Source organism: Aptenodytes forsteri, unplaced genomic scaffold, assembly GCF_000699145.1.
Source record: "Aptenodytes forsteri isolate BGI_AS27 unplaced genomic scaffold, ASM69914v1 Scaffold96, whole genome shotgun sequence".
In the NCBI taxonomy this organism is placed as follows: domain Eukaryota; kingdom Metazoa; phylum Chordata; class Aves; order Sphenisciformes; family Spheniscidae; genus Aptenodytes; species Aptenodytes forsteri.
This window is the reverse complement of record NW_008795029.1, coordinates 5,475,311-5,502,757: the sequence shown is the minus strand read 5'-3', so window position 1 is coordinate 5,502,757 and position 27,447 is coordinate 5,475,311. Positions and strand designations below refer to the sequence as shown.

Sequence of the window (27,447 nt, the reverse complement as noted above, 5' to 3'; positions counted from 1 at the left end):
AGAGTGGTGAAACATTGGACCAGGCTGCCCAGGGAAGTGGTTGAGTCCCCATCCCTGGAGGTGTTTAAAAGACGTGTAGATGAGGCGCTTAGGGACATGGTTTAGTGGGCATGGTGGTGTTGGGTTGACGGTTGGACTCGATGATCTTAGAGGTCTTTTCCAACCTCAATGATTCTATGATTCTATAATGACTCAGACAAGGCAGATTTTAACTTCACAGTGATGCCTACGCATACACACACACACACACAAAAAATGCATCAAGAGATTTAGTGAAAGCTATACATCTTGAGACTAAATCCACTTTCCGTATCAAAAGTGCAAACATTGTTCTTTCTAGATCAGAAATGAGGTCTTCTTCAGAAATAAAGTACTGATTACTCTCTCTGGAATTTAAGTGTCAAACATCCTTATATGACCTTGTTTAAAGAGGACAGCAAATAAACAGGAATTCTTTAGATACGAACCTTCTTTTGTCATGACTTCACAGTCATTCCAATTTCTATTTACAAGTAAAAAGGAGAAACTGGGACTAAGAAAAGAAGTATTGATCCATACACCAACTTGTTAATCTGTTACAATAACTATCCCTCATTGCCTCACCTTTTTTTTCCCCCCTTTCCTATGTTGGAATATAAACTCTGCACTGAAATGAAATTTTATCATGTTCCTATACCAGTATATCAAAGTTAATTTTATTTTAACAGTTAGCCACGCCAGCTTTAATTTATGCTGCTGGAGGATGAGAAGACATTCAATAAACTGCCCACTGAATAACATGTTATAATTTGTTGTCAGTACAACATGGGGAATTGGTGACTTAATTACATAGAACGTGGGAGAGGTAGCTGAAGGATCTCAGAATTCCCATTCATTAGTGCCTAGTAACTGGGCAACAGTATTAGCAACAATGATAATTCTCTGCGAAGGTCTCAAGCGTAAACAGTCAGAAAGCAGATAACACAGGGGAAAGATTAGGAAAGCTGACAAACTGAACTGGCTGAGGTATAAGCTACCAGCACCTAGAGTCAATTAATAAGATTCTAGTCCCATTATCCTGTCAGTGGAAGCAGAAGTTTGAAGTAAAATAACAGGCAGTAACTGAACCAGTGCATTGTCAGAGCAGAGAAGCAGCATGTGTTGCAGGACTGTTTCAGTAGTGTTGTCAGGAATTCATCACAAGCAATAATACAAGAGATGCAATTGCTCGAAATTTTCCCTGTGAAATTCCATCCATTAGAATTCAGCAAGAATAAAAAAATACAACTTCAGATCCATTTTTTTGTTTTAAAAAAAGAAACAACTACATTGCTACAAAGTTTTAAAGGGATGGAGCAAACCCGCCAGAACTGCGGTGTAATTTGAGTAACGTTTTCATTGATTCACTATATACTTATATACTCCCAAAGAAGTCTATAAATGCATATACCTCTCAAATACGGCTATGTTAATGCTGTCTTACAATTTGGCGTAATAGTTTGACGTTTATGACAGTTTAGATATTGAGTTACTTCCACTTCTTTGAAGCAGAATGGTTTGTTGTTTCTGTCTTTGTTTAGGGGGTTTTTTTGGTTGTTGTTTTTTTTTTTTTTAATTTGGGAAATTCAGTGCTGCCACTTTCCTATTCTACGGGCTGTGGAATGCTTGTACCTAAAGTAGGAGCAACATTTTCCACAGAAGACACATAAGGCAATTAAGGAAAGTGAGCTGACTTGCCCTCTGAAAGAGTTTATTCTCCTCTCAACTGACCATACACACGCGTGCCGTCTAGTGTAACTGCAGCCCTGAATTAAACTTCCCAGTTCATGACGCATCTAGACCACAGACTCTGTGTGCGTCGTAAGCCTGCGCAGGCACACAGGGATGTGAGACCATAGATGGGACAGATAGACTGACCCACTGCCATCTTCTCTTCTCACAAAATCAGTCACAATAAGAAGTTTTTAAGATTTCCTTCCTCCTGTCCACTCAGAAAGGAAGAACTGATTTCAAAGACAAAAGTGCTCTGAACCTCTCATTCCACACTGGTCACAGAAATTAGGCTAATAATAAACAAAGCATACAGGTATTAGATAGACCAAACCAGAAGTCAGTGCCCAAATTTAATTTCTTTAGACATACATACTTATAAGGGTAAAGCACAACAAAGTGCAGATACCAAAGCAAAGACTACTCACCTTCAATGTACAGGGGCTCAACGACATCGTGATTTATCAGTTCGAAGTTCTCATGACCAATCCAGTGCTCCACATTTCTTTTCCTGCCCGTAAAGAAGTTGTCCACAACTGTAACCTCATGGCCATCCATCATTAGTTTGTCAGTAAGATGAGAACCCACAAACCCTGCTCCTCCAGTTATCTGCGTTAGGACAGTTGGTATAAATTTCTTTTTCTTTTTACAGAAACACCAGACAAAGTCTACAAACATGAAGACAGAAGAACAGTAGCTTTCAGGTCTTTGCTTACCCCAGGGGAAACAACTCCATTTCCACGCTTAAATTTTTTTATCCAATATTTACAGCATTTAAAATTTCAAGAGAGATGCTTGACACGTTTCATCACTGTCAGGCTAGAAGTTCAGCTAACCATTCGCACCAACAAAATCTCTTTTCCAGATCAGATTTTTTTTCCTTTTTTCCTTCAAATTGGATTGTGCCCTTTTATGCGACAGCAAAGCCTAAAAAGACCCAAAAAGGTAAGAGGAGAATTCTCTCTTTTCTGAGAAATGGGAATCGCAGACGACAGAATGCCAGGTTATTTTTGTGGAAGATTTCTAATACCAGAAATGTCAAATCCAGCTTTTGTCTGGTTTAAATGGAAGATATGTTAGGTATTCCAAGTAAGTACTACAAATTCTTTCACCCTTCATAGAAGGAAGGAAGCAAGCATATTCTTAGATGAAAGCAAGTCTTTGAAGATCTCTCATTTGAAATATCCGCTAAAACCAAAATTATTCCTTTTGTGTTTTAATGCATCCATAGCCCACATCCTATCGTTCTGTTTTCAGCCTCTCATACCACTAGCTCCGACATCCAGCATTTGCCTTAGAACTTTATGTTGTTTTACTGCAAAGAAATAGGCAGAAATAAAATATTTTAAAACTTGTACTCTTGTTCCATTGCAGATGTAGAAGCAAGAAAGTCCTTTATTTTTCCCTTTCTGTACCTCAGTCTTTAACAGTAAACAAACAAACAAATCACTAACTCAGTATTGAAGCAGTTAACACAGTAAGTAGTAGAACTGCAAGTTGTGTGACACATCCAGATATATCTATGGAAGCAATTATTTTCTGTGCACTTCAGAAGCTGTTTTCAAGAACACACAAAGACACGACAGATCACCACTCTCAAAGAATGGACTTGTAAAAGCCCCATGTGGCATCAGCTATATTATATGACTGCATGATCAAATTCACATTCTGCAAGTGATTCAGCTGGCTGTTGATCTCCATTCTTCAGCTGCAGTGACAACTAACCAAACAACAAAAGGACATGGTGAAATTGTCAAGCAGGAATCTAATGAATGGATGATGTGCTACAATGACAAAGTGCTTCATGGAGAAGGATGTAGATGCCTGAAGTTCTTTCCCTTTGGGCTAGTCAAAGCCTAAACATTTATCCTGCCCACTCCCTCCCCATCCACTGTTGAAAAAAGCCAGATTAGCAGAAATTTTCTTTAAAAAAAAAAAACAGGAAAGACACAAAGGGAAACGGAAAGCTATCAAAAACTGAAAAGGAAACAAATGTAACTACATCTGTTCTCTTCTGTAAAAACTTGAATGTCCACTTCTTGTATTCTCACACTTGTTTTTCTTCTTAAAAATTCAACGCCATCAGTGTGTCAAAGACATTGGAAGTACCAGTTAATAAAAGAATAATTTAGTTGGTTTATCTAGTATTCTTTTGGGTTTATCAGAGCTTCCTTGTAGCAGATTCCATATATGATTCAGTTCCTTGACAAACCTGAAGGAGAAAGAGGATTTAGGAGAAGCCCTCTTTGAAAAAAAAGAAAGAAATAATCTCAGGGTTCCCACTATCCCGGAACAGACAGGAGGGAAGAACAGGTTTCTGGCAGAATGGTGTGAACAAGAAAAGAAGAAGGGCAGCAACTGAGGGAAAACAACCCTCTGCCAGGTGTCACCACTTACCAAGGGAAAAATAATATGCATGGAAAACCTACTGCCATAAGCTTATCCTGACTTGGAAACGAGCCACAGCCTTGCTGAATGTTCCAAGGGTTTTGCCTCTTTGTGATCACCAGGACAAAAGTTTTCTGTAGATGACCTGAACCTATTCATTCAACTGAGGCCCAAGGAAATCCCCTGCTGCTACTTCTATTTCCAGGATTCCAGAGAAGACAAACTCAATGCTTGCAATGTGTCTTTGGTGCAGTAAAAGAAGATCTTCTTCCCCATCTCCCTTTTGGAAAAAAAACATAAACCAAACCAAGCACTGCTTACAGCACTCTTCTATGCTATATGCAAGCAAAAAAGAAAAAAAAAGAAGCACAAACCAACTTTGTCTGGAAAGAAGTTTCCAGTTTTACTTTAAATCTGTATGTAGTTTTTATGATAAGTCTCTGTTAGCTTTATTAAGATATCACTTCCATAGGTATTAGATAAAGAACTACTTGGAAAAGGAGCTGAATTTCCCCTGGAAAAGTAAACAACTGTATAAATTAATTTTTTTATCATTACTTGAGGCTACATTAAAAAAGGTAAGATTATTTATCACTGAAGCTCTCTGCATAACCTTCCTGTAATCACCCATAAAAGCAAGGTCAATATACTTCATTTCTAAATAAGACTTCCTGCAAATCACAATGACATATTAATCTACAAAATCATATACTGTATGTGAATCATTTCCATATCACAATGGAAGTACCAGCACCTGGGGCTTAAATAGGCATTCTTTAATAAGACTTCATTAATAAAAATATTTAATGACTTAGTAGTGCCAATATGCTTGGTACCTTCAGCATCTCCTAAAAGGCACAACTATTACTGATAATTTCCTCCACTAGAGGCACTCAAGTTTGTGTATTTGCTAGACAGGTTCATTTCTGCTGTCTGCAGTCAGATTCAAAACATCTAGTGTCCCATACGGAAATTTTTTTTTTAATTTATTTTGTGCTTTAATTGGTCTACCACATTCAATTCAGAAAAAACCCACACAACAGACTGAACCAATGTCAACACTACCATCCATAATATTAACAGAATTCCCTCTCTTGCATATGAAAGCCTGTGGCCTAGTCACTTCAGGGAACTGAGCCAGTAAATAAATCATGCACAACAGGACAAAGACTTGAGCTCTTCTGAATGAAAGTGCCAGAGTATCTAGTCTCAGCTGAAATACCACCCCTGCTAGCAATCATCTCCAAATAGATGCAGTATAATAAAAAAATAACTGCTAGAACTGTTGTCTGATCAGGTCAGCACTGTGGAGACTGCATTCAGAGAAAAATCAGAATTTAGAATGAATTCCAGGAAAAGACGCAGTATCAACAAAATATGAAGCAAATCATCTACCAAAGTTCACTTGGCTTGCCGATTCTCGTGTTTACTCCTGAGAAGCTTCCAAGTGTCACGCAAGGCCTACATGAGTTCTCAATAAGCTGAGTTCAGCTACTCAAAAGAACATTTTTCCTGTAGGATTATGACAGCGACCTTCTAACAGAACGAAACGGCCCACGTGGGCAGGAGGCTTGTGAAAGCCCATCTGACTTCCCACTGAACTATCCCCAACCACGACAGAGAAGAAATGACTGAACAACTCACTGATCCTTTTGGCCATCTTTCTCTTTAGTAATTTAAACTCTACAAAATACATGGACACCAAAAAGCTATTCACCTCCACGTCACCAGAAAACACTCCTATTCCAACTACTTGCCATCATTACTGAAGCAACAGACTTCATCAAAATATCCAGTATCTTTAAGAGGCAAAGTTTAAAAGTTAGTATTAAGACCTCCATAGCCTATTAACAGCTTGCACCAATACTTTTATTTAAAGTACCTTCTTGCTTACACAAAAAACATGACATTAAGGTAACTTTATTACACTTGGACACATGAGCACACAATTTAGGAATTTTCAGAATTAAGTGCCTCTCGTGTTTTCCTCAGTGCACCTTCCACATTCAACAAGGGAACAGGGAACCTACAGATCTATCTCCTTCAGACTGTCATAAAAATGACAGAGTAACACTGAAGAACTAAACTGATTTGGTGACACTTATTCTTTATGAAGTTTTGCAGTAGCAGGGAAGACTATTGTCTAATAAAGCAGTAAAAACAAAATTTGTTTTTAATTGCATCTTTTCAGTGTTTTTCTTCAAAATTTTGAAGAGTCAAAGCAAAGGAGAACATCAGATAAGTTAGGCACTTTAGCAGGGATTTGTCCCAGACACTGCTCTCTACTACAGAGGCAGAAATTCATACTTCTATATTTACACATAACAGTAGCTGTTCTTTCTCTGCCTCTTCAAAATGCGGGGACTTTTTTTTCCCCAGGACAGACAGAAATAAGACAAAAATTAGGACACAGCTAACTTCAGAAGTGTTTGTAGACAAAACTGGAAAGCTGATGTTCAAGAACAACTTGCTCAGTTTAAGAATGCATTGGACAACTATTTGTCCTGACTTAACCCGCCTTCCTCTTCCACCCTAAAACACCTGTGATGCTTCAGAGTATCAGAAACAACATAGAAGATAACAGAAAGATGAACATTCCCTCAGTCTAATTAACTGGTCCTTCTTAACAGTGCTGCAGAGCAGCTACTTTTCTAGCCTTATGACTAGATTTTGGCCAATTCAGTCACACAAGCTTTCTGTCAAGATGTGCCTAAAGAGTTTTCCAGTCTCTGCAAGTTCAAGCCATCTGGGAGCACAAGATGAAAGATCCTTTGGCAATGCAGTCCCGAGATGTTACAAGCAGAGAACAGCAGCTTAATTGGGAAGTCAAACCTCCAAACCAGAGCCCAAGTGTATTATCCATACGCCGAGTTTGAGAACATCAACACAGAGTAAGCAAAGTACTACTCTAAACCCTGTGCAGCACATATGACATACAAGTAATTTACTTTATTCCTGCTCATGTCTTTAATTAATCCTACAAGACTGATTACATTCCACAACTTTGGGGTTTTTTTATTTCCCAAAAACAACCCAAGTAAATACCAACTTACCAGGATTCTTTTACGATCCTTTTCTGATAAAAATTTCACTGGTGGGTATTTCTGGGTGAAACTACAGAGTATTTCAAAACAAAGAAGAAAAGCTATGTAAGTTTCTTTCACATATCTGTCTTTGAAATATGAAAAACTACTCTGACAACCTCCCATTCTTAAAGTTCTGCTATGGGTATGTTTAGTCCTTTTTTAATAAAGGGGGATCTGGGCCAACATCAGAAAACGCCTATGCTTTGTAAAAGCACTGTGAAAAATATCAAAACTGATCTGCAAAAAGTGCTCTTAAAGTTTCTGCTTAACTGATTTTCTAGAATGAATCACTTCTATCTTTTGAGAGCAGAACGGGTGCCAGGCGTGACATCACAAGACAATAAAACACAAGCAGGGATTGGACTTTTTTTTTAATTAAGTTTTAAAAAGCAAACAACCTTAAAAGTTCTGGAAAAGAATTTTGACTTACCACATTGACTTCAAACATTTCTCCTTAAAATTTCAATGCAAAGTTTACAAGAAAGTTTTAATTCTCCTTAAAGTTTCACAGTAATCCATGTAAAGTTTTCAATCAGAATGTCAAAGAAACTTTTTAAGATACTTCAACAATTTTTACCAGAGTAAATCAGTACGAAAGTTAATCCTCATTTTCTTCTCAGAAATAGCTAGACTGCCATTGTTTTGATGGTCTTCAAGTTACTTTCACTTTAATTTTTTTGCACCTTCTTCTTTACTGGAACTTAATCAAAACTAAAACATCCTAAAATAAAATTATCTGACATACAAATCTTAGGTGCTCTCTCAAGCTCAAAATCGATGCTCAGAACCTTAGATGATTTCATGGACATGGAATTATATCACTTCTTTCTCCCCCCACTGGCATGCATTCTGCATACAGCAACAAACTCCTCCAAAGAAAGGTGTGAAAGAAGGTGTGAATTTTATTTTATTTATTTCAGTAACTAGCATTGTAGTCTTGGCAATATTTTAATAGCTCAGGTTTTTCTTAACTAAGTATCAGTGTGACACTGGACAGAAATCAAACTATGGTTACTCTTCTCCTCCAGTATGCTAGAGATGCAATTGGATGTAGCACACAGGAGGTATATATGCCAAGACTTCACGCTGAGATTACATTTTCATCTACTCACAAATAGACTCTGACAGAACTGACCCTACACCTCTGATCTTGAAGCACCTCCTCTGCTTCTAACCTGCAGTACTGGCTCAACAGCAATTCTTCAGAAGCAGCGCACAGATGCTTCTGTACTTGTGTCAACTTTTCATCCCAGAGTGAAAGCTATTTTTAGTTTTCTGGATAGGGGAAACATGGCAGTGGAATCTTCCAATGTTACCCATACTGGAAGACTGAAATAAGCAGCTACCCACACTTGCCTTATATCATCACGCGGGTCACTAACAGTAACCCTATTTCTTTGATTTAAGTGGAGAAGCAACGAGAAACAGCAGTGCGTAAGTCTAATGCAGACATGTAAAACACAGCCTTCCTGTGACAGAAAGGCAAATCCACCAATAACAAGAGGCTTATGGAGTTTAAAAAAATAACTTGATAATAACTTGAGGCACGGTAAAAGCCAGTCTCCTTCATTTTTAAGACCACTATTTTAAGGTCACATTAATCCAGCATGGAGTAATACTGCTGCCAAAGGGACCTCCTAACCATTTTTGCTCCTTCCATTACACCAGTACTAGCATAGAGGCAGTGAGCAGGAGTCTGGAACTGATCCAGCTGAATGTTCATCTTTTGGCAACAACGTTGAGTTTGTCTTGACCTAATGCTTGCTTTGATCACTACACGGCAATGCTTTTGCTGTGCAAATTATTAATAAAAACTTTACAACTTTAGCTTCAGTTAAACAATCTCTTGTCATGAGACCAGCATTAAGGAATTCTTGTCTTTCCTGCTTCCCAAAAGCATGATGATGGTTTGCTTTCAGGTTTTATCAGCTTATGAGGTAAAAAAAGCCATTGACACTAGAGAGTAAGCTTTGCAAGCAGGATCAGCCTTCAGGCATCTGACAGTGAGTAGTTATTTACTATCTCTTTACATAGATATAAAATTCAAAAAAGATTAAGTAAGTCAATTGAACAGAGGCAGGACTTCAAAATTTTCATCTGAACATAAAATCTTTATAATTTGACCATTACAATAGTTATGGCAGTATCACATGCAACTACTACAGGTGACTCAGTCTGCAATTTGTTTCATGTTGCCAATACATCGCCTAGTTTGATCCATGAAGTTCACGCTTATATAAGAGATGAGCAATCAGATCAGTATTCTCACTGAAATAATTGCATGTGGCAGGTCACTGAATCTTTCAAATCAATTGTAAAAAACCAGAACTGACAACTTTTTTTTTTACAGCACAGGAGGGGTGGGAGGAGGAGGGGCAACTGCTCACTGGCAAGACGAAACTCAAAACACTGTGGGTACCGAGCATACCTCTGGCCAAGAGCAATGGGATTCTGCCCCCCTCTCCAGAGGAACAGCACACAGCCACCAGTATGCCATACCTAACCATCCAGGCTTACTGGTACCGCTTGGGTAAGTCCAGACTTGGCCCTTTGTAATGCAGCATTCTCGGCTAGCTGTTTGCTTGGGACATAACAGTGCCACCTGTGAAACTGTATCACTGTCAAAAGCAGCAGTGTCCTTGTCAGAGCTGACAACTCCCACCTGTATTCCAGAGCTTATTTTGTGATGAAAAGCATCTGCCCATGAGGGCACTCAGATGGGAGAAGTGATCTGGCAGAAAGGCAACCAGGCTGGGGAGAGAGCGAGTTATTTGCAAAGAGAGGCTGAAATGCCTGGTTTCCCCATCCAGCTTACTATCAGCTCTCAAGTGGTTCTGCTGGCATAAAAGTGAGGAAAAAATGTTGCAGGGTGGACACAAGCAGCCAGGGGGAAATGGATCAGGCTTAGTTGTTTGGGTTTTTTTTAACAACTATGTCAATTTAAGGTGCTTGTGGAACTACAGCACATATTTAATATCTGCAGCTCATCCAAAAGCTTGCCTGCTCTTCCTCAATCGCATCTCCAGTTTGATCCAAGATATCACATTCCCTTACAAATCCTGAGAGAAGCGAGTGATCTGGGCTCATCCAAAGCACATGCACAGATGAAGAATCACAAGCAAATCACCGTACATTAGCTGAACCATGGTAACTGATCACAAGTGTGGGAAATGTGAGGTAAAACTGAAAAACAGTCTCTTGAAGTTGAAACCAGTATGTTTTAGCACACGCCTGGGTTGGACTTACTAAACCATGGCAATCCGTTCACCAGCTGGACTCAAACCAGCAAATTCCTCCATGGGATTTGAACTTTACAAAAACCCAGCACTCCCAGTTTACTTTAGTGGGATTAATCAACCTGAATACCTTAAGCATTAATGTCTTTCAGCATTCAAGGCCCCATCCTCACTTAGATATGATAAAAATCCACAGGTACTGAGCGTATATGCAAAACGTATCTCAAGCCTACAACTACAGAGTTGACTGGTACAAAACGGAATCTGTGCTTTTTAACTGCTTCCCAAATTTAGCAAAAAAGACCTACCTTTTTTCTAAATCTTTGATTTTCTCCCTTAGAGGTGCAACAGCCTAAAATAAAGGAATAATATTTAATCTTTGAAGAACAGAACAAGATTCACATCACAAAACATGCATATAGGAAGTTACTTTAGAGCAAAAATCATGGCAGAGAGTCTCCTATGAAGAGCTTCACTGAAGACACTTCAAAGAAACTTGCATTTTAAAGCATCCTTTATGTCAAAAAATCCTAGAACCTTTTTCACTAAAAATCAAGTCACCTTGTACAGTGTGAAATCCCGTAGCTCACCACTGAAAACAAAACACCTCAATACCATATGAGTACCATAGCCTTGTTGATAGGAATCATAATATTGGATGTGCTTATTTGGCAAAGTGAAGTCACAAGTGACTTGTCTGAGGTTGTCAAAGGCAATCTATACTGAGCAACAGCACAATAGCACGGTCAGTAAAACCTCAACTATTTAAATGGACAACAGATACACATACGTAAGAGTACACAGACACAGAGGCATTAGCTCCAGTGCAAAGGCTATAATTCTCTCAGAACATGGTATGTGAATTTGAAGAAACATCATGTTTAAAAATCTAAGATACATTTTACATCAGGATTCGAGGGTATATCTGGGCTTTTAAAAAATATTAAAAGGAAATTTGTTTAAAAAAATATTTTCCCCCACAAGATCTGTTTGCATTTTCACTGCTTTGAAAGAGAGAATCACTTAAGTCGGCATCAGTTTCAGGTTCTTCATCACAGGATCCAAATTTCTAACAGTCCTGCCAAATTTCAGCAAGTCCCTGAACTCTTGTTTTTAAGTTTACTAAAACCTTGTCACAAAATTTACCATCTAGGACCATACATAAGTTGAAAGCTATCAGAGGGTTATCACTTGAAATGGTATTATATAGCAACACATCAACTACCATTAATTTGTTGTCTATAAATATTGCTGGTTAGAGCTAGACAATTCAGGAACTTCATGAACTGAAATAAGCTGTATATTCGCGTTAAGAGGAACTACAGTATTGTCATTTATATTCATTAAATATCTAGCTCTGTAGAGCAGCAAGTAGTTCTTTAAACAGTTATACTTATTCTGATGGTTCAAGGTACTATATAACTAAAGCTTTAAAAACAAGATCCAGAAATGCTCAACTTCTCAGACCTTACAGTAACTCTGATCTACCCATTGAATTTCAAGCATTTGACCATTCTTAAACAACTGGGATTTTCAGAATGCTTGTTGCAATGTTTACCAGAATTTAAAAAAAAAAAAAAAAAAAGGGGGGGGGGGGGGAAGAGAGAGAGGAATGCAAAAGACAAACTAAGAACACAATCTTTCCATTGATTTTAAGCAATTTCAGTGGGCTTCTCGCTGTTTCCAGAGGAACGACTGCTATATAAACCTGTTGGAATACAAGACACTAGGCAGACCAGACTACATTAGTACTGTCACACACCCCCACACAAGGGGTAGGGGGTATTGACCTCAAAGACTTTTGTATCTATTAAATTCTTTATTTTATTGTTATTAGACTGGAAGTCTAAAAGCATCTGGAGAAAGATCTGTTGCACACATTCTTAATAATTCACAACAAACTGAGGTTGAAATGGAAAATCAGAGGTATTGGTGCAGAAGATCAGAACCACCAGTGTGTTCAATACCCACGTCTACTCCAGAAATTGCCAGGACTTGTGCTTAAAGCATTGGTACTGCACACCATCCCCAACCACAAACACCGCTACCTTTGTTCATTAGTTAAGAACAAAGCAAAGCATTTTTTGGAGGTTTCACATTTCTAATGAAACTTATATAGACTTAATATTTTGTAAGGGTGACAGAGGAAAGAATTCGTGTATATCCTTCATTCAGTAACAAAAAACAGTTCTCAGGAGGACTCTACCACAGCCTCTGAAGTGAATGACACAGTAGAGCTATTACTTTCAAGAAGGGTTTAGAGGAAAAAAAAAGTAAAAAGATGAGTCATAGATCTATGTTAGAAACTCCACTATAGTGAAGAACAGTTCAAAAACTCATGTAGACACAAATCCAATGCTTTGAATGGTTTTAGTGGAATGGAGAGTAATGAGATAGAACTAAATACACCCTTTCAATACAAAATGAGTGAAATGGAGTCCTCAAAACAAAACAGACTACAACTGTTAGCAAACTAACCTCCTCTATTTTACTTTCCACCTTCTGATCCCCATTTTCTTGAAGAGACCTGTTGGCAAGAAAAGAAAAAACATAATCCATACCTAAGCAATAGTTGCTCCATTGCACCTGCATCATGCTTTTCCTGTTAAAACAGTATCTTCAAAGCATCCCAAGTTAGTATTATTTTAAAGACATACTCAGAGAAAATGAAAGCAGATGGCCCAACTCCCATTGAAATCAGCTAGTCTTGTCACCAAGTTTGGCAGAAACTGAACCAAGCCCCCCGGAAAGAGTAGTAACAATAAAGACGACATTCATTTTACAGAGAAAATTAACTTCACTGTAGAAAAGTGTCTAACCACTGCACTAAGGTAGGGTCAGCAGAAATGTTTTTGAGTGTAGCATTACTATGAAAATGCTTAAGATGTCTTTTTGAGGGTCTCTGTTTACTGTATGCTACAAGTATGCTAACAAAACACTTCCCTTAATGCCACAACTGTAACTGTAATTTCAATCAAAAAGAGAGAAGGGCAAACATGTCTAGCTTTGCCTTTGAACTTTTACAAAAACAAGGAAAAAAACCCTATACCAAAACTTGTCTTAAGTGACCATCTGATGGGCAATATTGAGTTAGCACATAAATGTTACTTGTTTGAAATGAAGCCAAGCACTGAAGGATGTCAAGGTAACTAGTGAAAACAGAGTACTGTCTAAGAAGCTGGTGTCTTGCATAAATCTCTGTGGTCTTATTTAGCATCTAATTGTGTAAAGTATCTCAATTAGTTGTGTTCATTCTTTGAGTAAACTTCTACAAGTGTAGAATATGTATTTTTAAATTTTACCTCTTTCATCTAGTCTATGCAATTTTCCTGAAGTTTGCATAATTTTTTTTTTTCAATTAAACCTTCTGAAAGGGGAATTATTTATCTTACAGTAGTAAGTTTTTGCATACTAGAGGATTCATGGGTATCCAACATAAAATGGAGTTCTTTCAAATAAAACAGAGCTCCTTTACTTGGGACCTGAAGTCATTACACCTAGGGGAAACAGAAGATCCTTTGTTAAGTAGATGTGCATATGCCACGCTGTTAGAAGTTAGAGCAATGATTCCCTTCATATCCCTCTGTAAAACTCTCTGACTAAAAAGTCAGTTCAGTCTATTACTGAGGCAAAAATCATATTGACCAGATTCATTTTGTCCTATCAGTAAAGAGTACAGTAAATTCCTAGACTAAGACACACAGACCCTGAACCATCTTTTCAAAACAAATTGTAATTTATTGTAATAGTGGCAAATAAAAACCCTCCAGTTAACATAGTATGAATTTACTACAAGGAAGCAATATTAAGTAATTCTTTTGAATTTTTCAAATGTTTTCCCAAAGAACAGAAATCTACAAAAAGCTATGCGAACAATCTGTGGAATACATAGCCTTTCCTCTCTGCTACATGAGCTAGGAAAATTTGGAAAACATCTTAGAATATAAAAAGGTTCCCTCAAAAATGGTTCCTACTATTGTTTATTCACAAATCCTGGAACTTAAGGACTGGCACTCTGAAGTTGAGTTTTTAATGAGCTCTTCCTCCTAACAAAGACAATCTTATTGGCTGAGGACCAACATCGGACCTTCAGAAATAAAGTTTTCCCCCTCGATAGCTCTACAATGGACACCTCAAATAAGAAGTCAGATGCAGCTAATGGTAGAATTTATAAGGACAGCTTATCAGGGAATGAACACACTGGATCCCACACCCACCTGCCCTCAAACGCCTCTCTGAGGTTTTTGTCCTTCCTTTGGAAACGCTCAGCTGCTCATGTAACAGCTGCTAAGCTGCCATAGTTTGCTGGTCACGATAACATGGTAATCTAAATATTTCCATCTGCAAGCCGCAGCAGCTCAGCAACTGTTTGCCTAACAGCTGAACACTTTGTAGGAAGGGTGGGAAACTCCAAGAGAAGTAAAGTGGACAGCTTGGGACAGGAACAGATCCCAGGGTAAGCTGTCCTGGGTGAATCAGAGCCCACAGAAAATTCATTAATTTTCTCGCTTTGCCTCAAACATTCTTTACTCTGTGCTGCTAAGCACGGCAACAGAGTACCAAAACCCTTTACTAGCAAAACAACATGGTGAAATATTTTGTCCTCTATGCACAAACACTTTGTTGTAGGGAACAGACTGTCCCCATATTCTCTTCACCTTCTTTTTCAGTTGTGTCTTGCTGGTGAATTTCCCCAGAGGACAAACACTCGCATGCAAGCAGAAATGCTGTGAAAATCTGCCTGTTTTGCATGTGTATGCTATTCCTTCCTATTTCTAAGGGCAAAAATTCTGGGAGGCAGTGCAGGATTTTTTTGTTTTTCAGCAGTTAAACCATCAGATTCTCTTCCAATTAATTGTGGAGGAGGAAAACCCCTCAAAACCACATTTCTAATTCTAGGTACAGAAACATAATTATGGCAAGCAGTGGAGGATCTGCTGTTCTTCAGTGTTTAAACCTATATTGTCACTGAGATATGGTCAGATCTGTGCTGAGGAAAAGCAGAATCCAAGCCTATGTGCCCAGCTATGCCAATCAACTTGCCTGAAAACACCTCCAAAATCAGAAGATGAATTTGTGTAAAGAAAGGCAGATGCTGAAGTGAGAGTAAGATCCTGGGCAAGATTTGCAGCAGACATACAACCCTTTTTGAGACTGAACACCTTGTATTTAAAAAATGGTATCAGCTGCTTAGCAACCATGCAAACAACAGTGTGAGCTGCTGTTCTATTTTCTCCCTACTTGATATACAGTGATACATGTTGATGGAAAAGGTAAGTTAATTTTGTTTCAGATAAGGATATTCAATACAAAAATTATATACCTTACCTCATATTCACAAAGTTTCCCCATACAGCTGGAAAATAAGAAGAGAGAACATTACAGTGTCATATGACAGTACATGAGGTCATCATCAGAAGGAATTTAAAACAAGTACGTTAATCACAAATTATCTAAATAAGTTACATACATGATATATATATATATATATATACACAACCACACACCAAGTGACTAGAACACAGTTTAAGAGTATGGGAGGAGTTCTGATGAAATTCCATAACACTATTAAAAAAGTAGGAAAATACAGTAATTCGATAAAAAAGGACTAGACTATTCCAGTGCACACCTGGAATTATCTGACCAGTAAATGAACAGATACACTTATCTGATCATTATCCCCCCACTGTATTACATAAACAAAATGTACAAGATTTCTCTGAACTATACTTTGACTGTGGTGTTTATTAAACGATTAAACATTTAATAAACGTTTTTATTAAAACAGATAAAACACAGATTAAACGAACCAGAGCTCTGGACTTGTTTATTAGGGATATTGAAAAAATGGCAAGAGGAAGAGAGGGGTCCTGTAGACCTAAACCACATGGACTGGAAACCACAGACTGACAAGAGTAAAAAGACTGGCCACTACAGGCGCTAGCTGAACCACTCCAAAGAGGTGCCACAACAGCTTGACATTAAAGGTAGCAGGTACATGTGCGCATGTGAATTCTCTCTAAATATGTATATATTGTGATGCAGACACAAAAGGTACCTAAGCAATGTAACCAAATGCCTCGCTAAGCAAACAAAGGTCATTTGTTACACTCTTTGTATGGAAAGAAGTTTTAAGGAAGACAAACCGTAGCATGTTTGCTGTGCTATTTTATACATCAGCTGTTTCTCTGCGTTCACAAAAAGATTCATCTGCCCAATTTATTTTCTACTAGCAAAAAAATCTTCTGAAACTGTTCAGGGTTTAAGTGATTACACAAAGACTATCAGAACACTGATTTTCCTTTTAACTAAGACACAGAATGTAGTTTAAAGTGAAAAAATGAGAAGCCATAATGAGAAGCCAGGCTACACGACAGAGTTGACAACTTCGGATCATCAAGACAAACAAGGTTAATACAGAACAGTTATGTAAGGGACTCTGCAACAATAAGCAACACAGGAAACAGACCCAGAATGTCGCCAGATAATCATTTTGCAATTGCTCTTTAAGAGACAAGGCTTAGCCTAAGGATCCAAATTACACTGGGTCTTAAGAAGGAGTAGCCGCCTATATGCGCCATTAACATACATATAGAAAGCTTCCGAGGCTTCCTCAGTTTTGTAAGCTTCGCTTCAGGTCTCAAGTAGCAGCTAATGAAGTATTTTGCCTAGATTCAGGCTTTGCACATACATTTTCATGATTATTACTTATTGATCTCAAGCAGACGATGATCTCAAGCAGACAATGAGGTGTTACAGAAACAAGAAAACAAAACACACTGCTACAGTCACAGGCACCTTCCAGGCAAGAGAAGAAAGGAAACATACCCAGGAAAGAGGAGCGGGGAGGACACGAGTGAGGACGCAGTAAGGCAGTTGCTGTTCCACCCTTTAGGGGATGGCAAAGCTACTGAACTGTTTTTAACTAGAGTGCTGCTGAATAATTCAAAGAGTAACTCAAATGAATCCATGACAGAATATCAAACAAACTGGAGAAGGGCACTGTGATATCTGTGGTGGTATAATAAAACCTCTGTCGTCTTCTAGAGAAAAGATAAGGAAGCTTTATATTAGAACAGATGATCAGTAAAATCCAACTGAATTTAAAAAACACTGTGGATTTTATGTTAATTAGATAAAGTAAATGCTCTGTGGGAAAAGGGATACAGTGTTGAGCACTAAGTTGAATTCAAGTTATTTACCCTCTGGCTAGGATTTTAGAATTTTTTGTGATAACATTAATGGAAAAACTCCCCCTTTTTTTTTTTTCAGTGAATGATGACCATCTGGCAACTACAGGTACAGAATTCTCAAGTTACACATTACTCAGCTATACTTACAATCAGTTATTTTTCTGGGCTACAGAAACCTGTACAAATAACATAACGTATTGTTTACGCAGTGGCAGGAAACATCTGGGCTTAGTTGGTGAAGCAGGAACTGATGAAAAAATGAGTCGCCAGCTGCACCACAAATATCACCCTGCCAGTTTTGCTGCAAAGACAGTGCAGCTACATTGCATACAAGAAACTGGCTTCCTAAAGAAAACGCGTTAATTGTGTGTGCTCAGTGTCCACAGCAGGGAAGGGGAGTTCAGAAACGCATTCGTGTACTTCCAGAAACACTATGCTTGATATCCCAGTTCCGCAGGAGTAAGTGACCTTCCATTTTTTGTACCACTGCAAAAAAGAATGAAACTGCAAAATGGACCACATAGGAAATACCATATGGAGGGATCTGAAGAACCCTGAAGCCTCTCTCACAGGCAGAGGTGCTGCAGAAACTCTCCTGAACATATCACCCTCACAAAGGATTCTGAATGCACAATTCTAAGGAGGATCTCTTCAGCTACTGCATGTTCACCTACAGCTTACATCAAGGTTGGAGGGATCAGAGGTAAGGTTTCGCACTACAGTGGAATTAAGGTTTTGTTGGTTTTTTTCTAAATGCACATCACAATTGTTTATATAACGGGCTTACACAGCTGCAGAACCAGCAGTATGACTATGGCTTACAGAGGATTTCCTTGACTTGTCACTTCCTTGCCCTAAAGGTTATGCAAAGGCCAGTCTGACATTCAGGCAAGAATGACAGAAACATATTAAGGCAAATGGGCCCAAATTCACAAGCAGAATGATGCAGAATTACAAGCCTAAATCCAAGACAAAAACCCTCACAGGCACCATAAAACGCCTTGACAGGCCCACCAAGCTCAGGCACCAAAAGCTGCAGACATGTGGACGGTTAAAAAAGCTTCCATACCAGCAAGGTCACGAATCCGGCACTACACATAAATCCAGTTTTCAAAAGCATCAGACTCCTAATGGACCCAACTTGAGCAAACGCTAACATAACTGAGCACCTCACTGTAAAAGCCAGTCTTAAAAAAAAAAAAAAATTAAAAAATTCCAACTCTAAAGCCAAATCTTTCAAGCCAAGAGGTATTCATCCAGGATAATAGTCCTATGCCAATTCTCAAACCTTGGAGATTTAACACCCTCACCCCCCACAGCCACACACAGTACAGACTCTATGAAGAACTGCCTATTCATCCAACTAGAGAGCATTCATGGACAGAGAGTCTTCCTGCCATCTACTGAAACTCTGTGCAAGGGAAGAATTCCTGATTAATGGGACTAGACAGACAGAAGCATGACTTTTAACCAAACAATTAAGATGCTCACCTACAAGAGAGAAGAAATAGAGGTTCTGCTTATTCTCTCAAAGACTATTTGTAAACCTCCTCCAATGACTAAGGTAATAATAAGTTGCCATTAGGGAAGAGATCAGAATATCTGGATTGTTCTGAGACACACAAAAGCCTGGTTTAATGGCCTGTAGGAGAAAGATGTAGTCCTATTTTGACTCTCTATGTTCTGGGATGTTTTTTCCCCTCTGCATCCCTTCCATAAAGTAATGAGAACAACCATTTTTATTGTAGTGTTTTTGCAATTTAGCATTTAATTACAAATACCATGAAGATTAAAAATACATCGAGGCATTAATCACTCCCACAGACATTACACTTTAAAGTGACAGCTTCCAAAGAAGAATGACATGCCTTGGATGAAGTGATAGAGCTGCACTTTTAGAAAAGAGGAGACTTGTTTCTTAAAGCCTTAATCACAGTATTGTTATTAAAGAGGTATTTACATTTTGCCAACTACACGTTAATCACTCATGGTTTTCAAAAAACCCCAATCCTCTTTTTTGTTTGGTTTGTTGTTTGTTTTTTTCCCCCTCCAGCCTCTGACAGATAAAGCTGTAACTATTTGGCAAGCACAGCCTTATGGTAAAATTGTTGTAGACTTCCAAGACTTCTCAGAACTACCCTAAAGAAAAGCCAATCTGTCACAGACGAGTAAAGAATGGTTTTCTTTCTACTGAATATATTTATATTCCTGGAAATTTAAAGATTTGTTTAGTTTTCCTAGAGAATACCCTTTCTGAAATTATGCCGGATGCAGAGCAGTATGATGACTGGGCTACTTTCAGCAAAGGAATATTCCAAGAACTATCCTTCGGATACAAGCCAACCCTGCCTGCATGAAGTAAAAAAACCCTCAAACATAAAATCGTCGATCACAGCTGAAAAAGTACAACAGAAATCCCAAGCAATTTGCTGTTGAGCATCCACTATTAAATGGACGCTTCCCTATCTATCACAGTCACTTTTAGCTCTGACCAGCTGCACTTCATAGCAGGCAAGAGTTATTCTTCTAGATCCTCAGAATATAGGAGCAGGATGTATGTTTTCACCTGAATGTCTTTTGAGCCAGTCATCTGCAATACTATTTACTGCATAGGTTTCTATAAAACACAGATTACTACTCTGAGAACCTTGCATGCCTTAATTAACTCATCCAGAATAGGCTGGGGAACCAGAAAAATAACACTATCACAATCTGAAGGGGGGAAAAAACAGAATCTCAAAGGAAGCCTGTAACTTTACCCCAGGATGATCCCTCTTCTCTGGGTCTCTTTAAATGACATTAAAATCAAGTCATAGACTGTCACAAGGCACCGATGGTAATAAACACTCATAATCTGAAATTATTAGTGTCAATATTAGTTTCAGCATCACATACATTTTAAAACAGATGTTTTAAAAAGCGAGACCATGATGCCCATAGAGATCCAACTGTACCAAAAATGGATGCAATCTCTTTTAAAACCCTTTTTCATTCCAAATGGCTTTGTTGTTTGCATTTTCAAGACGCTCAGTTAAAGAAACTTTTGCACAAATTTTCGTCTAAGTAGATTTAGCTGAAAAGACAGGAATTTTTCCCTGTATCGCTCTCCTTACAACCTCTGCTCCTCAGAACAAGAGGAGTACAAGATGATGTTCATTTCAAATGGATCTCACTACCAACAGAAACAGCATGCAGGAACAATATGAACTGATATACAGTCGTAATCTGAATTTCTAGAATAAAATTATAAGCTCTGAATGTCCAGAGTAAATTGCTTCAGCCAAACTTTCTATTTCAGAGAGATGCAATGTCATTCAAAAGAGGATTTTCTTCCTTAAATCTGACTCTCCGTAGTCACTCAGCAGCTTCAGTTTCCTGGTAGAAGTAAACTTTTTGTCTCCAGAGGAAAACTTGACAAAAAGGAAAAGTAGGTAAAGGGAGCTCATAAAATGCTTATAATTACAGATGCATTAAAGTCTTAATTTAATTCTTCTGCAGATCTCAATTAGATAGGTAATAATGTAAAGAAAACTATTATTTCCTTTAGGAAACTTATTTCCCATGCAACATCCTTGTTGCTAAATCAGAGATATGGGTTTGATGGATGGACTACTCAATGGATAAGGAATTGTCTGAGTGGCCACATCCAAAAGAGTTGCGATCAATGGCTTAGTGTCCAAAGGGAGACCAGTAACAAGTGGTGTCCCTCGGGGGTCTGTATTGTGACCGGTAGTGTTCAGTAACTTTATTAATGAAACAGACAGTGGGATTAAGCACACCCTCAGCAAGTTTGCAGACGATACCGAGCTGAGTAGTGCCACTGAGGGAAGGGATGCCATCCAGAGGGACCTTGACAGGCTTAAGGAGTGGGCAAATATGAACTTCATCAAGTTCAACAAGGCCAAGTGCAAGGTCCTGCACCTGGGTCGGGGCAGCCCCCGCTATCAATACAGGCTGGGGGATGAAGGGATTGAGAGCAGCCCTGCCGAGAAGGACTTGGGGGTACTGGTGGGTGAAAAGCTGGACATGAGCCAGCAATGTGCGCTCGCAGCCCAGAAGGCCAACCGTACCCTGGGCTGCATCAAAAGAAGTGTGGCCAGCAGGTCAAGGGAGGGGATTCTGCCCCTCTACTCCGCTCTGGTGAGACTCCACCTGGAGGACTGCGTCCAGCTCTGGAGCCCTCAGCATAAGAAAGACATGGACCTGTTGGAGCAGGTCCAGAGGAGGGCCAGAAAGATCATCAGAGGGCTGGAACACCTCTCCTATGAAGAAAGACTGAGAGAGTTGGGGTTGTTCAGCCTAAAGAAGAGAAGGCTCCGCAGAGACCTTATTGCAGCCTTTCAGTACTTATAAGGGGGCTTATAAGAATGATGAAGAGAAACTTTTTACCAGGGCCTGTAGTGACAGGACAAGGGGCAACTGTGTTTACCTGAAAGAGAGTAGGTCTAAATTAGATACAAGGAAGCAATTCTTTACTATGAGAGTGGTGAGGCACTGGAACAGGTTGCCCAGGGAAGCTGTGGATGCCTCATCCGCGGAAGTGTTCACAGTCAGGTTGGATGAGGCTTTGAGCAACCTGATCTAGTTGAAGATGTCCCTGCAGGGGGGCTGGACTAGATGATCTTTAAAGGTTCCTTCCAACCCAAACCATTCTATGATTTGGCCAATGCATTTCAAACTGCATTTTATAGTCTAGATTCCATAATAATTAAAAAACCCTCAATTGTACCTATCTGTAATTCCAGTAGTTTGTTAATTTGCTTTAGAAAATTATTATACTGATGAGAGTATGTTGCAATATTAGTGGAGATAACAACATACAATTACTAATCATAACTTTGTATTACAGAATGTCACCTTCCTGGGTGAAGTTTATGATTATGCCTTTGGGGAATGTACAATAATTTGAATATTAAAAAAATAAAAAACCTACTCCTCTGCTATGTCTACATAGATTTCTGTACAGTAAGTAGTTCTTCCTGTTGTATTTCCTGAACTGACATCTTGTTCAACAGTAAAGTTTCTCCCCCAAATCAAAGACAGCAGATAGGAACTGTAGCTTTTCCCACGTGGGAAGTACCCTAGACACCAGGTACAGGGTTTTCTGAAGGGGAAGATGCTCTCTCTTCAACTTAGATACCACCACCACTCTATGTCAATCCCCCAACCAGTCATCACCTAGCAAAACAAAGGCACAGTCACCAGGACAACATTTTTGTACCTTAAGAACAAATACTTAAACTTTGGCAAACTGATACACTCCTACAGCTGTGAGAGACAACATTATGCAAATTTTCTTTCTTTACAAGAGTTAATGGAGCTTCATACTGGATGGGTAGCTAACCATGAATACTTATTCTAACCATTTCAGTTAGCATCATCACTTTATGACTGAATTCTGTTCTTCGTTTCCCAGACGGCAAATTCTTTCCAACTCTTCTGTTAAGTCTTTTTTCCAGTTCTCTGTTCAGTGTTTCTACTCCTTCCTATCTCATATCTTTAGCATATCATTCTTTACCACTACTCAACCATTTTTGTCTATCCTTTGTATTTTGCCACAAGTAAGGTAATGCACTTCAATTGTTAGTTACTACAAAAAGAAAAAAAATCCAGTATTTACAACAAAAAAACAGAATGCATATAACTCATCAGAGTTATGAAGTCCCAAACAGGATCTTCGATTTTCATCACCACATATACTTGAGTGTGCCTGGACATCACAGAATTTCTAGCTTTGAATTTACTGGCTTGAAACAACAAAGTGGTTTGCAAATATGCTGACTGCCTACAAAAGGTTTGAATTGCCAAGGAAGACAGAAAGACTTTGACCTATACCTAACTGGAGTACTATGTAATAATTACATTCTGAATTGGGTCAAAATTATTTTGGCAATGTGAAAGCTAAGCAATCTAAATTGCTAACATTCCTGTGTCCCCTTTTCACTTAATAATAGAGAACTGAAAACTCTAAGTATCTTTCCTTAAACAGCAGCAGATGATGAAAAAAAAAATATGAAATGACATCTATCTCTAGATAAATCTGATCTACACAATTCAAATGCACAGAATTCGTTGAGAAAAGCATTTTCTCCCTTTGCTTTAAAGCAACACGGCAGGTTAAAGAAACCAACAGAAATCTTCTAAGCCAACAGACCTGTACGTGCTGCTGTTAGGGCCACACATCTCCCTATTTCAAGTGAATGAAAGAGAAAGCAGCAGAACTATTATCTCAACAACTGGAATATATCATATGCAGTTTTACACAAATCATGCTTTCCCCAATCTAGACAGCAGCCCTGATTTTTCATATGCTTTTAAAAAAGGGGCGGGGGGGGCACTGTCGTCTTTAATTTAGCCCTTGACCTTCCCTTTGTTTCCCAGACATGGCTAGCAGAACTGTGGGACATTTTTCAAGAAACTCAGAGAGGCAGAGAATATTCCACACTCCCAAAATAGTGATGATACACCAGCATGCATGCCAAACCCCAGAAACTGAGCAGCCACCCAAGGTAACGTGACTCAAATTAGGGTGGCAATCAATTGAGGGGTCATGACTCAAATCAATTATTTTCAGTATTTTATTTTAAGTTTGTTGACTGCTAAGATTGTTTTCAGCAGACTCACAGCATGCTCCAATGGTCAGCACTGTGACTAAAACAAACTCACTTTTCCCAGTTACCTTTTACAAACCCCTTCAGGTAAGTTGGTGCAGTAACCCCCACCTCTCCCTCCCTAGGGTCCACAAACGAGAAGTTGAAAACTACCAGTTTCACATAAACTCTGCTTTGGTCAACCAACCTTACAGAAAAGAAACAAGCAATGTAAGTGATAGGGAAACATTTCTCCTTTGCAAAAACATCAAGGGGAAAGAAGATGAAAGCTCTAAGAGTGTTTGTCCTTGAGTAGAATGATGACAGCACCACCTCCTGCACACGCCACAGAAAATACTAAGTGAGATAAAATAAATGGAGATAAAATATTAACAGAAAATACTAAGTGGAGATAAAATATTAAAGACAAATACTAAATGGAGATAAAATATTAAAGACAAATACTAAAGACAAATATTAAATGAAGATAAGCTGGAAACTCTAAGGGTGAATTTCTCCAGGATGCCAAAAAATTGGTTTAAAACATCATGGCTAGCAAAGCAGAGTTGGAGTCCATCTATTCCTGACAAACTCAGCTGAAGCGTGAACAAATTTTCATAAGCTCTACGGCTAGTTGGAAGCCTGATGAGCAGGGACCTGGAAGCTGTTGAAGACAGTAAACTTATTTGCATAAACCCACAGATGAAAGGCAGCTCTGCAGTACACGAAGCCAACAAGCAAATGTTTTTGGTTGGGTTTTTTGGTGGAGAATCCATGGCATGCTGACACAAAAAGCAGGCGAGCCTGATGTCACATCAGACCATTTCTAACTCTTCCATGGCCAGTCAATCCTGCTGTCTAGTTGTAAAACAGCTGGGGAAGGAAGATTTCTGGTATTCTCCACAGCAGTGCTGAATTTTCAGACAGCTAGCCTGAAGCAATAGGACAGGACCAAATTCGCAGCTACTTTTCTGTTATGAAAAGTGAAAGTAAAAGCTTATCAGAACAAAACATTAAGTAGCATTTAACCTTTGTTTTGAACATATGCAAGACAAGCAACATGCAAGGGGCTGGCAAGATTCAAACAGAAAAGCTTACTCACACCTTGATATTCTGAGGAGAGCACATTACATTCTTCCTAGCTGATGAAAATCTGACAAAAACAAATGGCTAACCTTGTAAAACAAAGGATAACAACCATGGAAACTAACAATGCTGGGAGAAGTCAAGGCACTACACTGCAGCATGTACTTCCCTCACATTACTTTGACATTTTGTTTTTAAGTTGTTTCAGTAGCCGTGCTGTAATTTATCTTATAAAGGTAACGAGGTCCTAAGCTTGGATCTCCTGACAGCACCCTACTATTCCTTCTTTTTTCCCTTGGAAAAGGAACAAGGCTACAGACATACTTCCTGAGAACCATTTGATCTACAAATGAGCAAAGAGAACCGTTCTACTTTACCAGAAATAGAGCTCTTAACTCTATTTTCATTAAGAACATGCAACTCCCTTGTTATACCAAGACATCAGTAGATTATTTACAGTAGCATCAAGATTAAAGCAAACCACGCAGATTGACAAACTCTGGTCTTTAAATCCTGGCTACAAGATTTTACAGTGTATTTCCAACAACTTAAGTAAGGTCTTAATTCTACAAAGACAGCCTCACAGAAGCATCTCAGTATGTCCTTATAAAGCTGAAGAAACACGTAAAACTTTAAAGGGAATGAGTCTAAGGTGTCTATGTATTGACATACTAACCCACATACAGGTGGGCTTTTTAAAAACAAGACAAAATTCTCAGCCTGCATATAAGCTTCTCATATTGTGGTGACACTGGATTTTTTTTTTTAACAATATCTATTTAATTGGTTGCTGGTTTATGATCTGTCTACATTTCTCATTACAGACAACAGAAATCAATTAAATCCACTTCACTTGTGTTCACCTCATGTTCCTAAGCTGTGGTTTTGCAATGGCTTCAAGATGATGCAAGTGCAGCCCATGACTGAAAGGATTTGTTTCAGTCCACCTCCACATGCATGCACACACCCCCCCCCCCCTTTGTCAGCACTAGCACTCCTGCAGTATCTTGCTGGGGGTTAAATCAGAGAAAAGCTGTAGCAGAAGACTCTGTCCCTTTAAAAGGGCAATGAAAATTCAACCTTTGGGCAAGGCTTCCCATTATATGTAGCACAGTATAGCCATGCAACATTCACAGAAGGAGAGAGCACTGCAAGTGAGTCAACTAAGCTAATTCTGAAAAATATAAAAAAAAAAAAAAAAAGAGTAGCATTCTACCAGATTACAGAGTGATTTTGACAGCTCGCTAGCTGCACTATCTCCAGATTCATCACTTGGGTGATGGGGAGTAAAATCACCCCTTTCACCTAGGGCCTACAGATAAGGTAGATGTAACTGTTAGTTAAACTGTTCACTTTAGTTTTGCCAGGGAACAGTCACTTAAGTTACAACAGCTTTTAACTGCCTGCTGCATAGAAGTGCTCCTTTGGGGTTCTATTTTTATATACACAAACTATGCATAGCACACTGTTTCAAGTGTATGACTATTTTTTTTAAACTAATAGAAATTAGATTTACAGAAACGAGACATCAAATATTACTTTAATTCAAACCTAGATGTAAAGCAAGGATCCTTCTAACTCAGTGCCACTAGGGAAACCAGTGAAGTCCATAAAAACAGTTCTAGGTATCTTTAACATGAGCCTGACTGTGCACCTCATGTCACAGTGATACTTTAACCAATGTCAACAAGACTCCTTAGGTAAGACACTAATTGCAGACCTGCAAAGCTCACGATGGCAACGCTGCCAACAGCACTCCCAGCTGCCCATTTCACCACTGCACGGCCTCCTCAGTTGGGCCAAAACAGCTGTCTGAATACCCACACTGCCAAATGGTTATAACCTGAAAAGGTGATCTTAGTCCAGACCAGTTCCTTTACCTGGTGCACAGCACAGAAATTTAAGTCCTTGTACGTGGTGGATGCTGGTGGGAAATGGGAGATGTGGAGCAGGGATACCTAAGCCAGCCTAGCCATTCAACACCTTGCGCTGTGAAACTACCAAGAGAGCCACTCAATGACTCTTGAGAGTGAGATAGCTGACAGCCTTTCAACCACCTGTAATAAGCTCTTCCTTTAGTCTGCAAACTCTCATAAAGAAGTTCTTCAGGCACGTTTGT

General features: G+C 38.9%; 1 protein-coding gene across 1 annotated transcript in view; it reads right to left on the bottom strand.

Moving 5' to 3' along the window:
• Positions 1 to 10,792, bottom strand: part of UXS1 (UDP-glucuronate decarboxylase 1) — a 46,918-nt gene extending 36,126 nt beyond the window's left edge. The window contains exons 1-3 of the mRNA XM_019471233.1: positions 10,768 to 10,792; positions 7,191 to 7,251; positions 2,178 to 2,260 (exon numbers count right to left, since the gene is read on the bottom strand). The gene's annotated coding sequence lies outside the window, so the exon portion shown is untranslated. The remainder of the gene's footprint in view (positions 1 to 2,177; positions 2,261 to 7,190; positions 7,252 to 10,767) is intronic.
• Between the last annotated feature and the right edge of the window lie 16,655 nt (positions 10,793 to 27,447).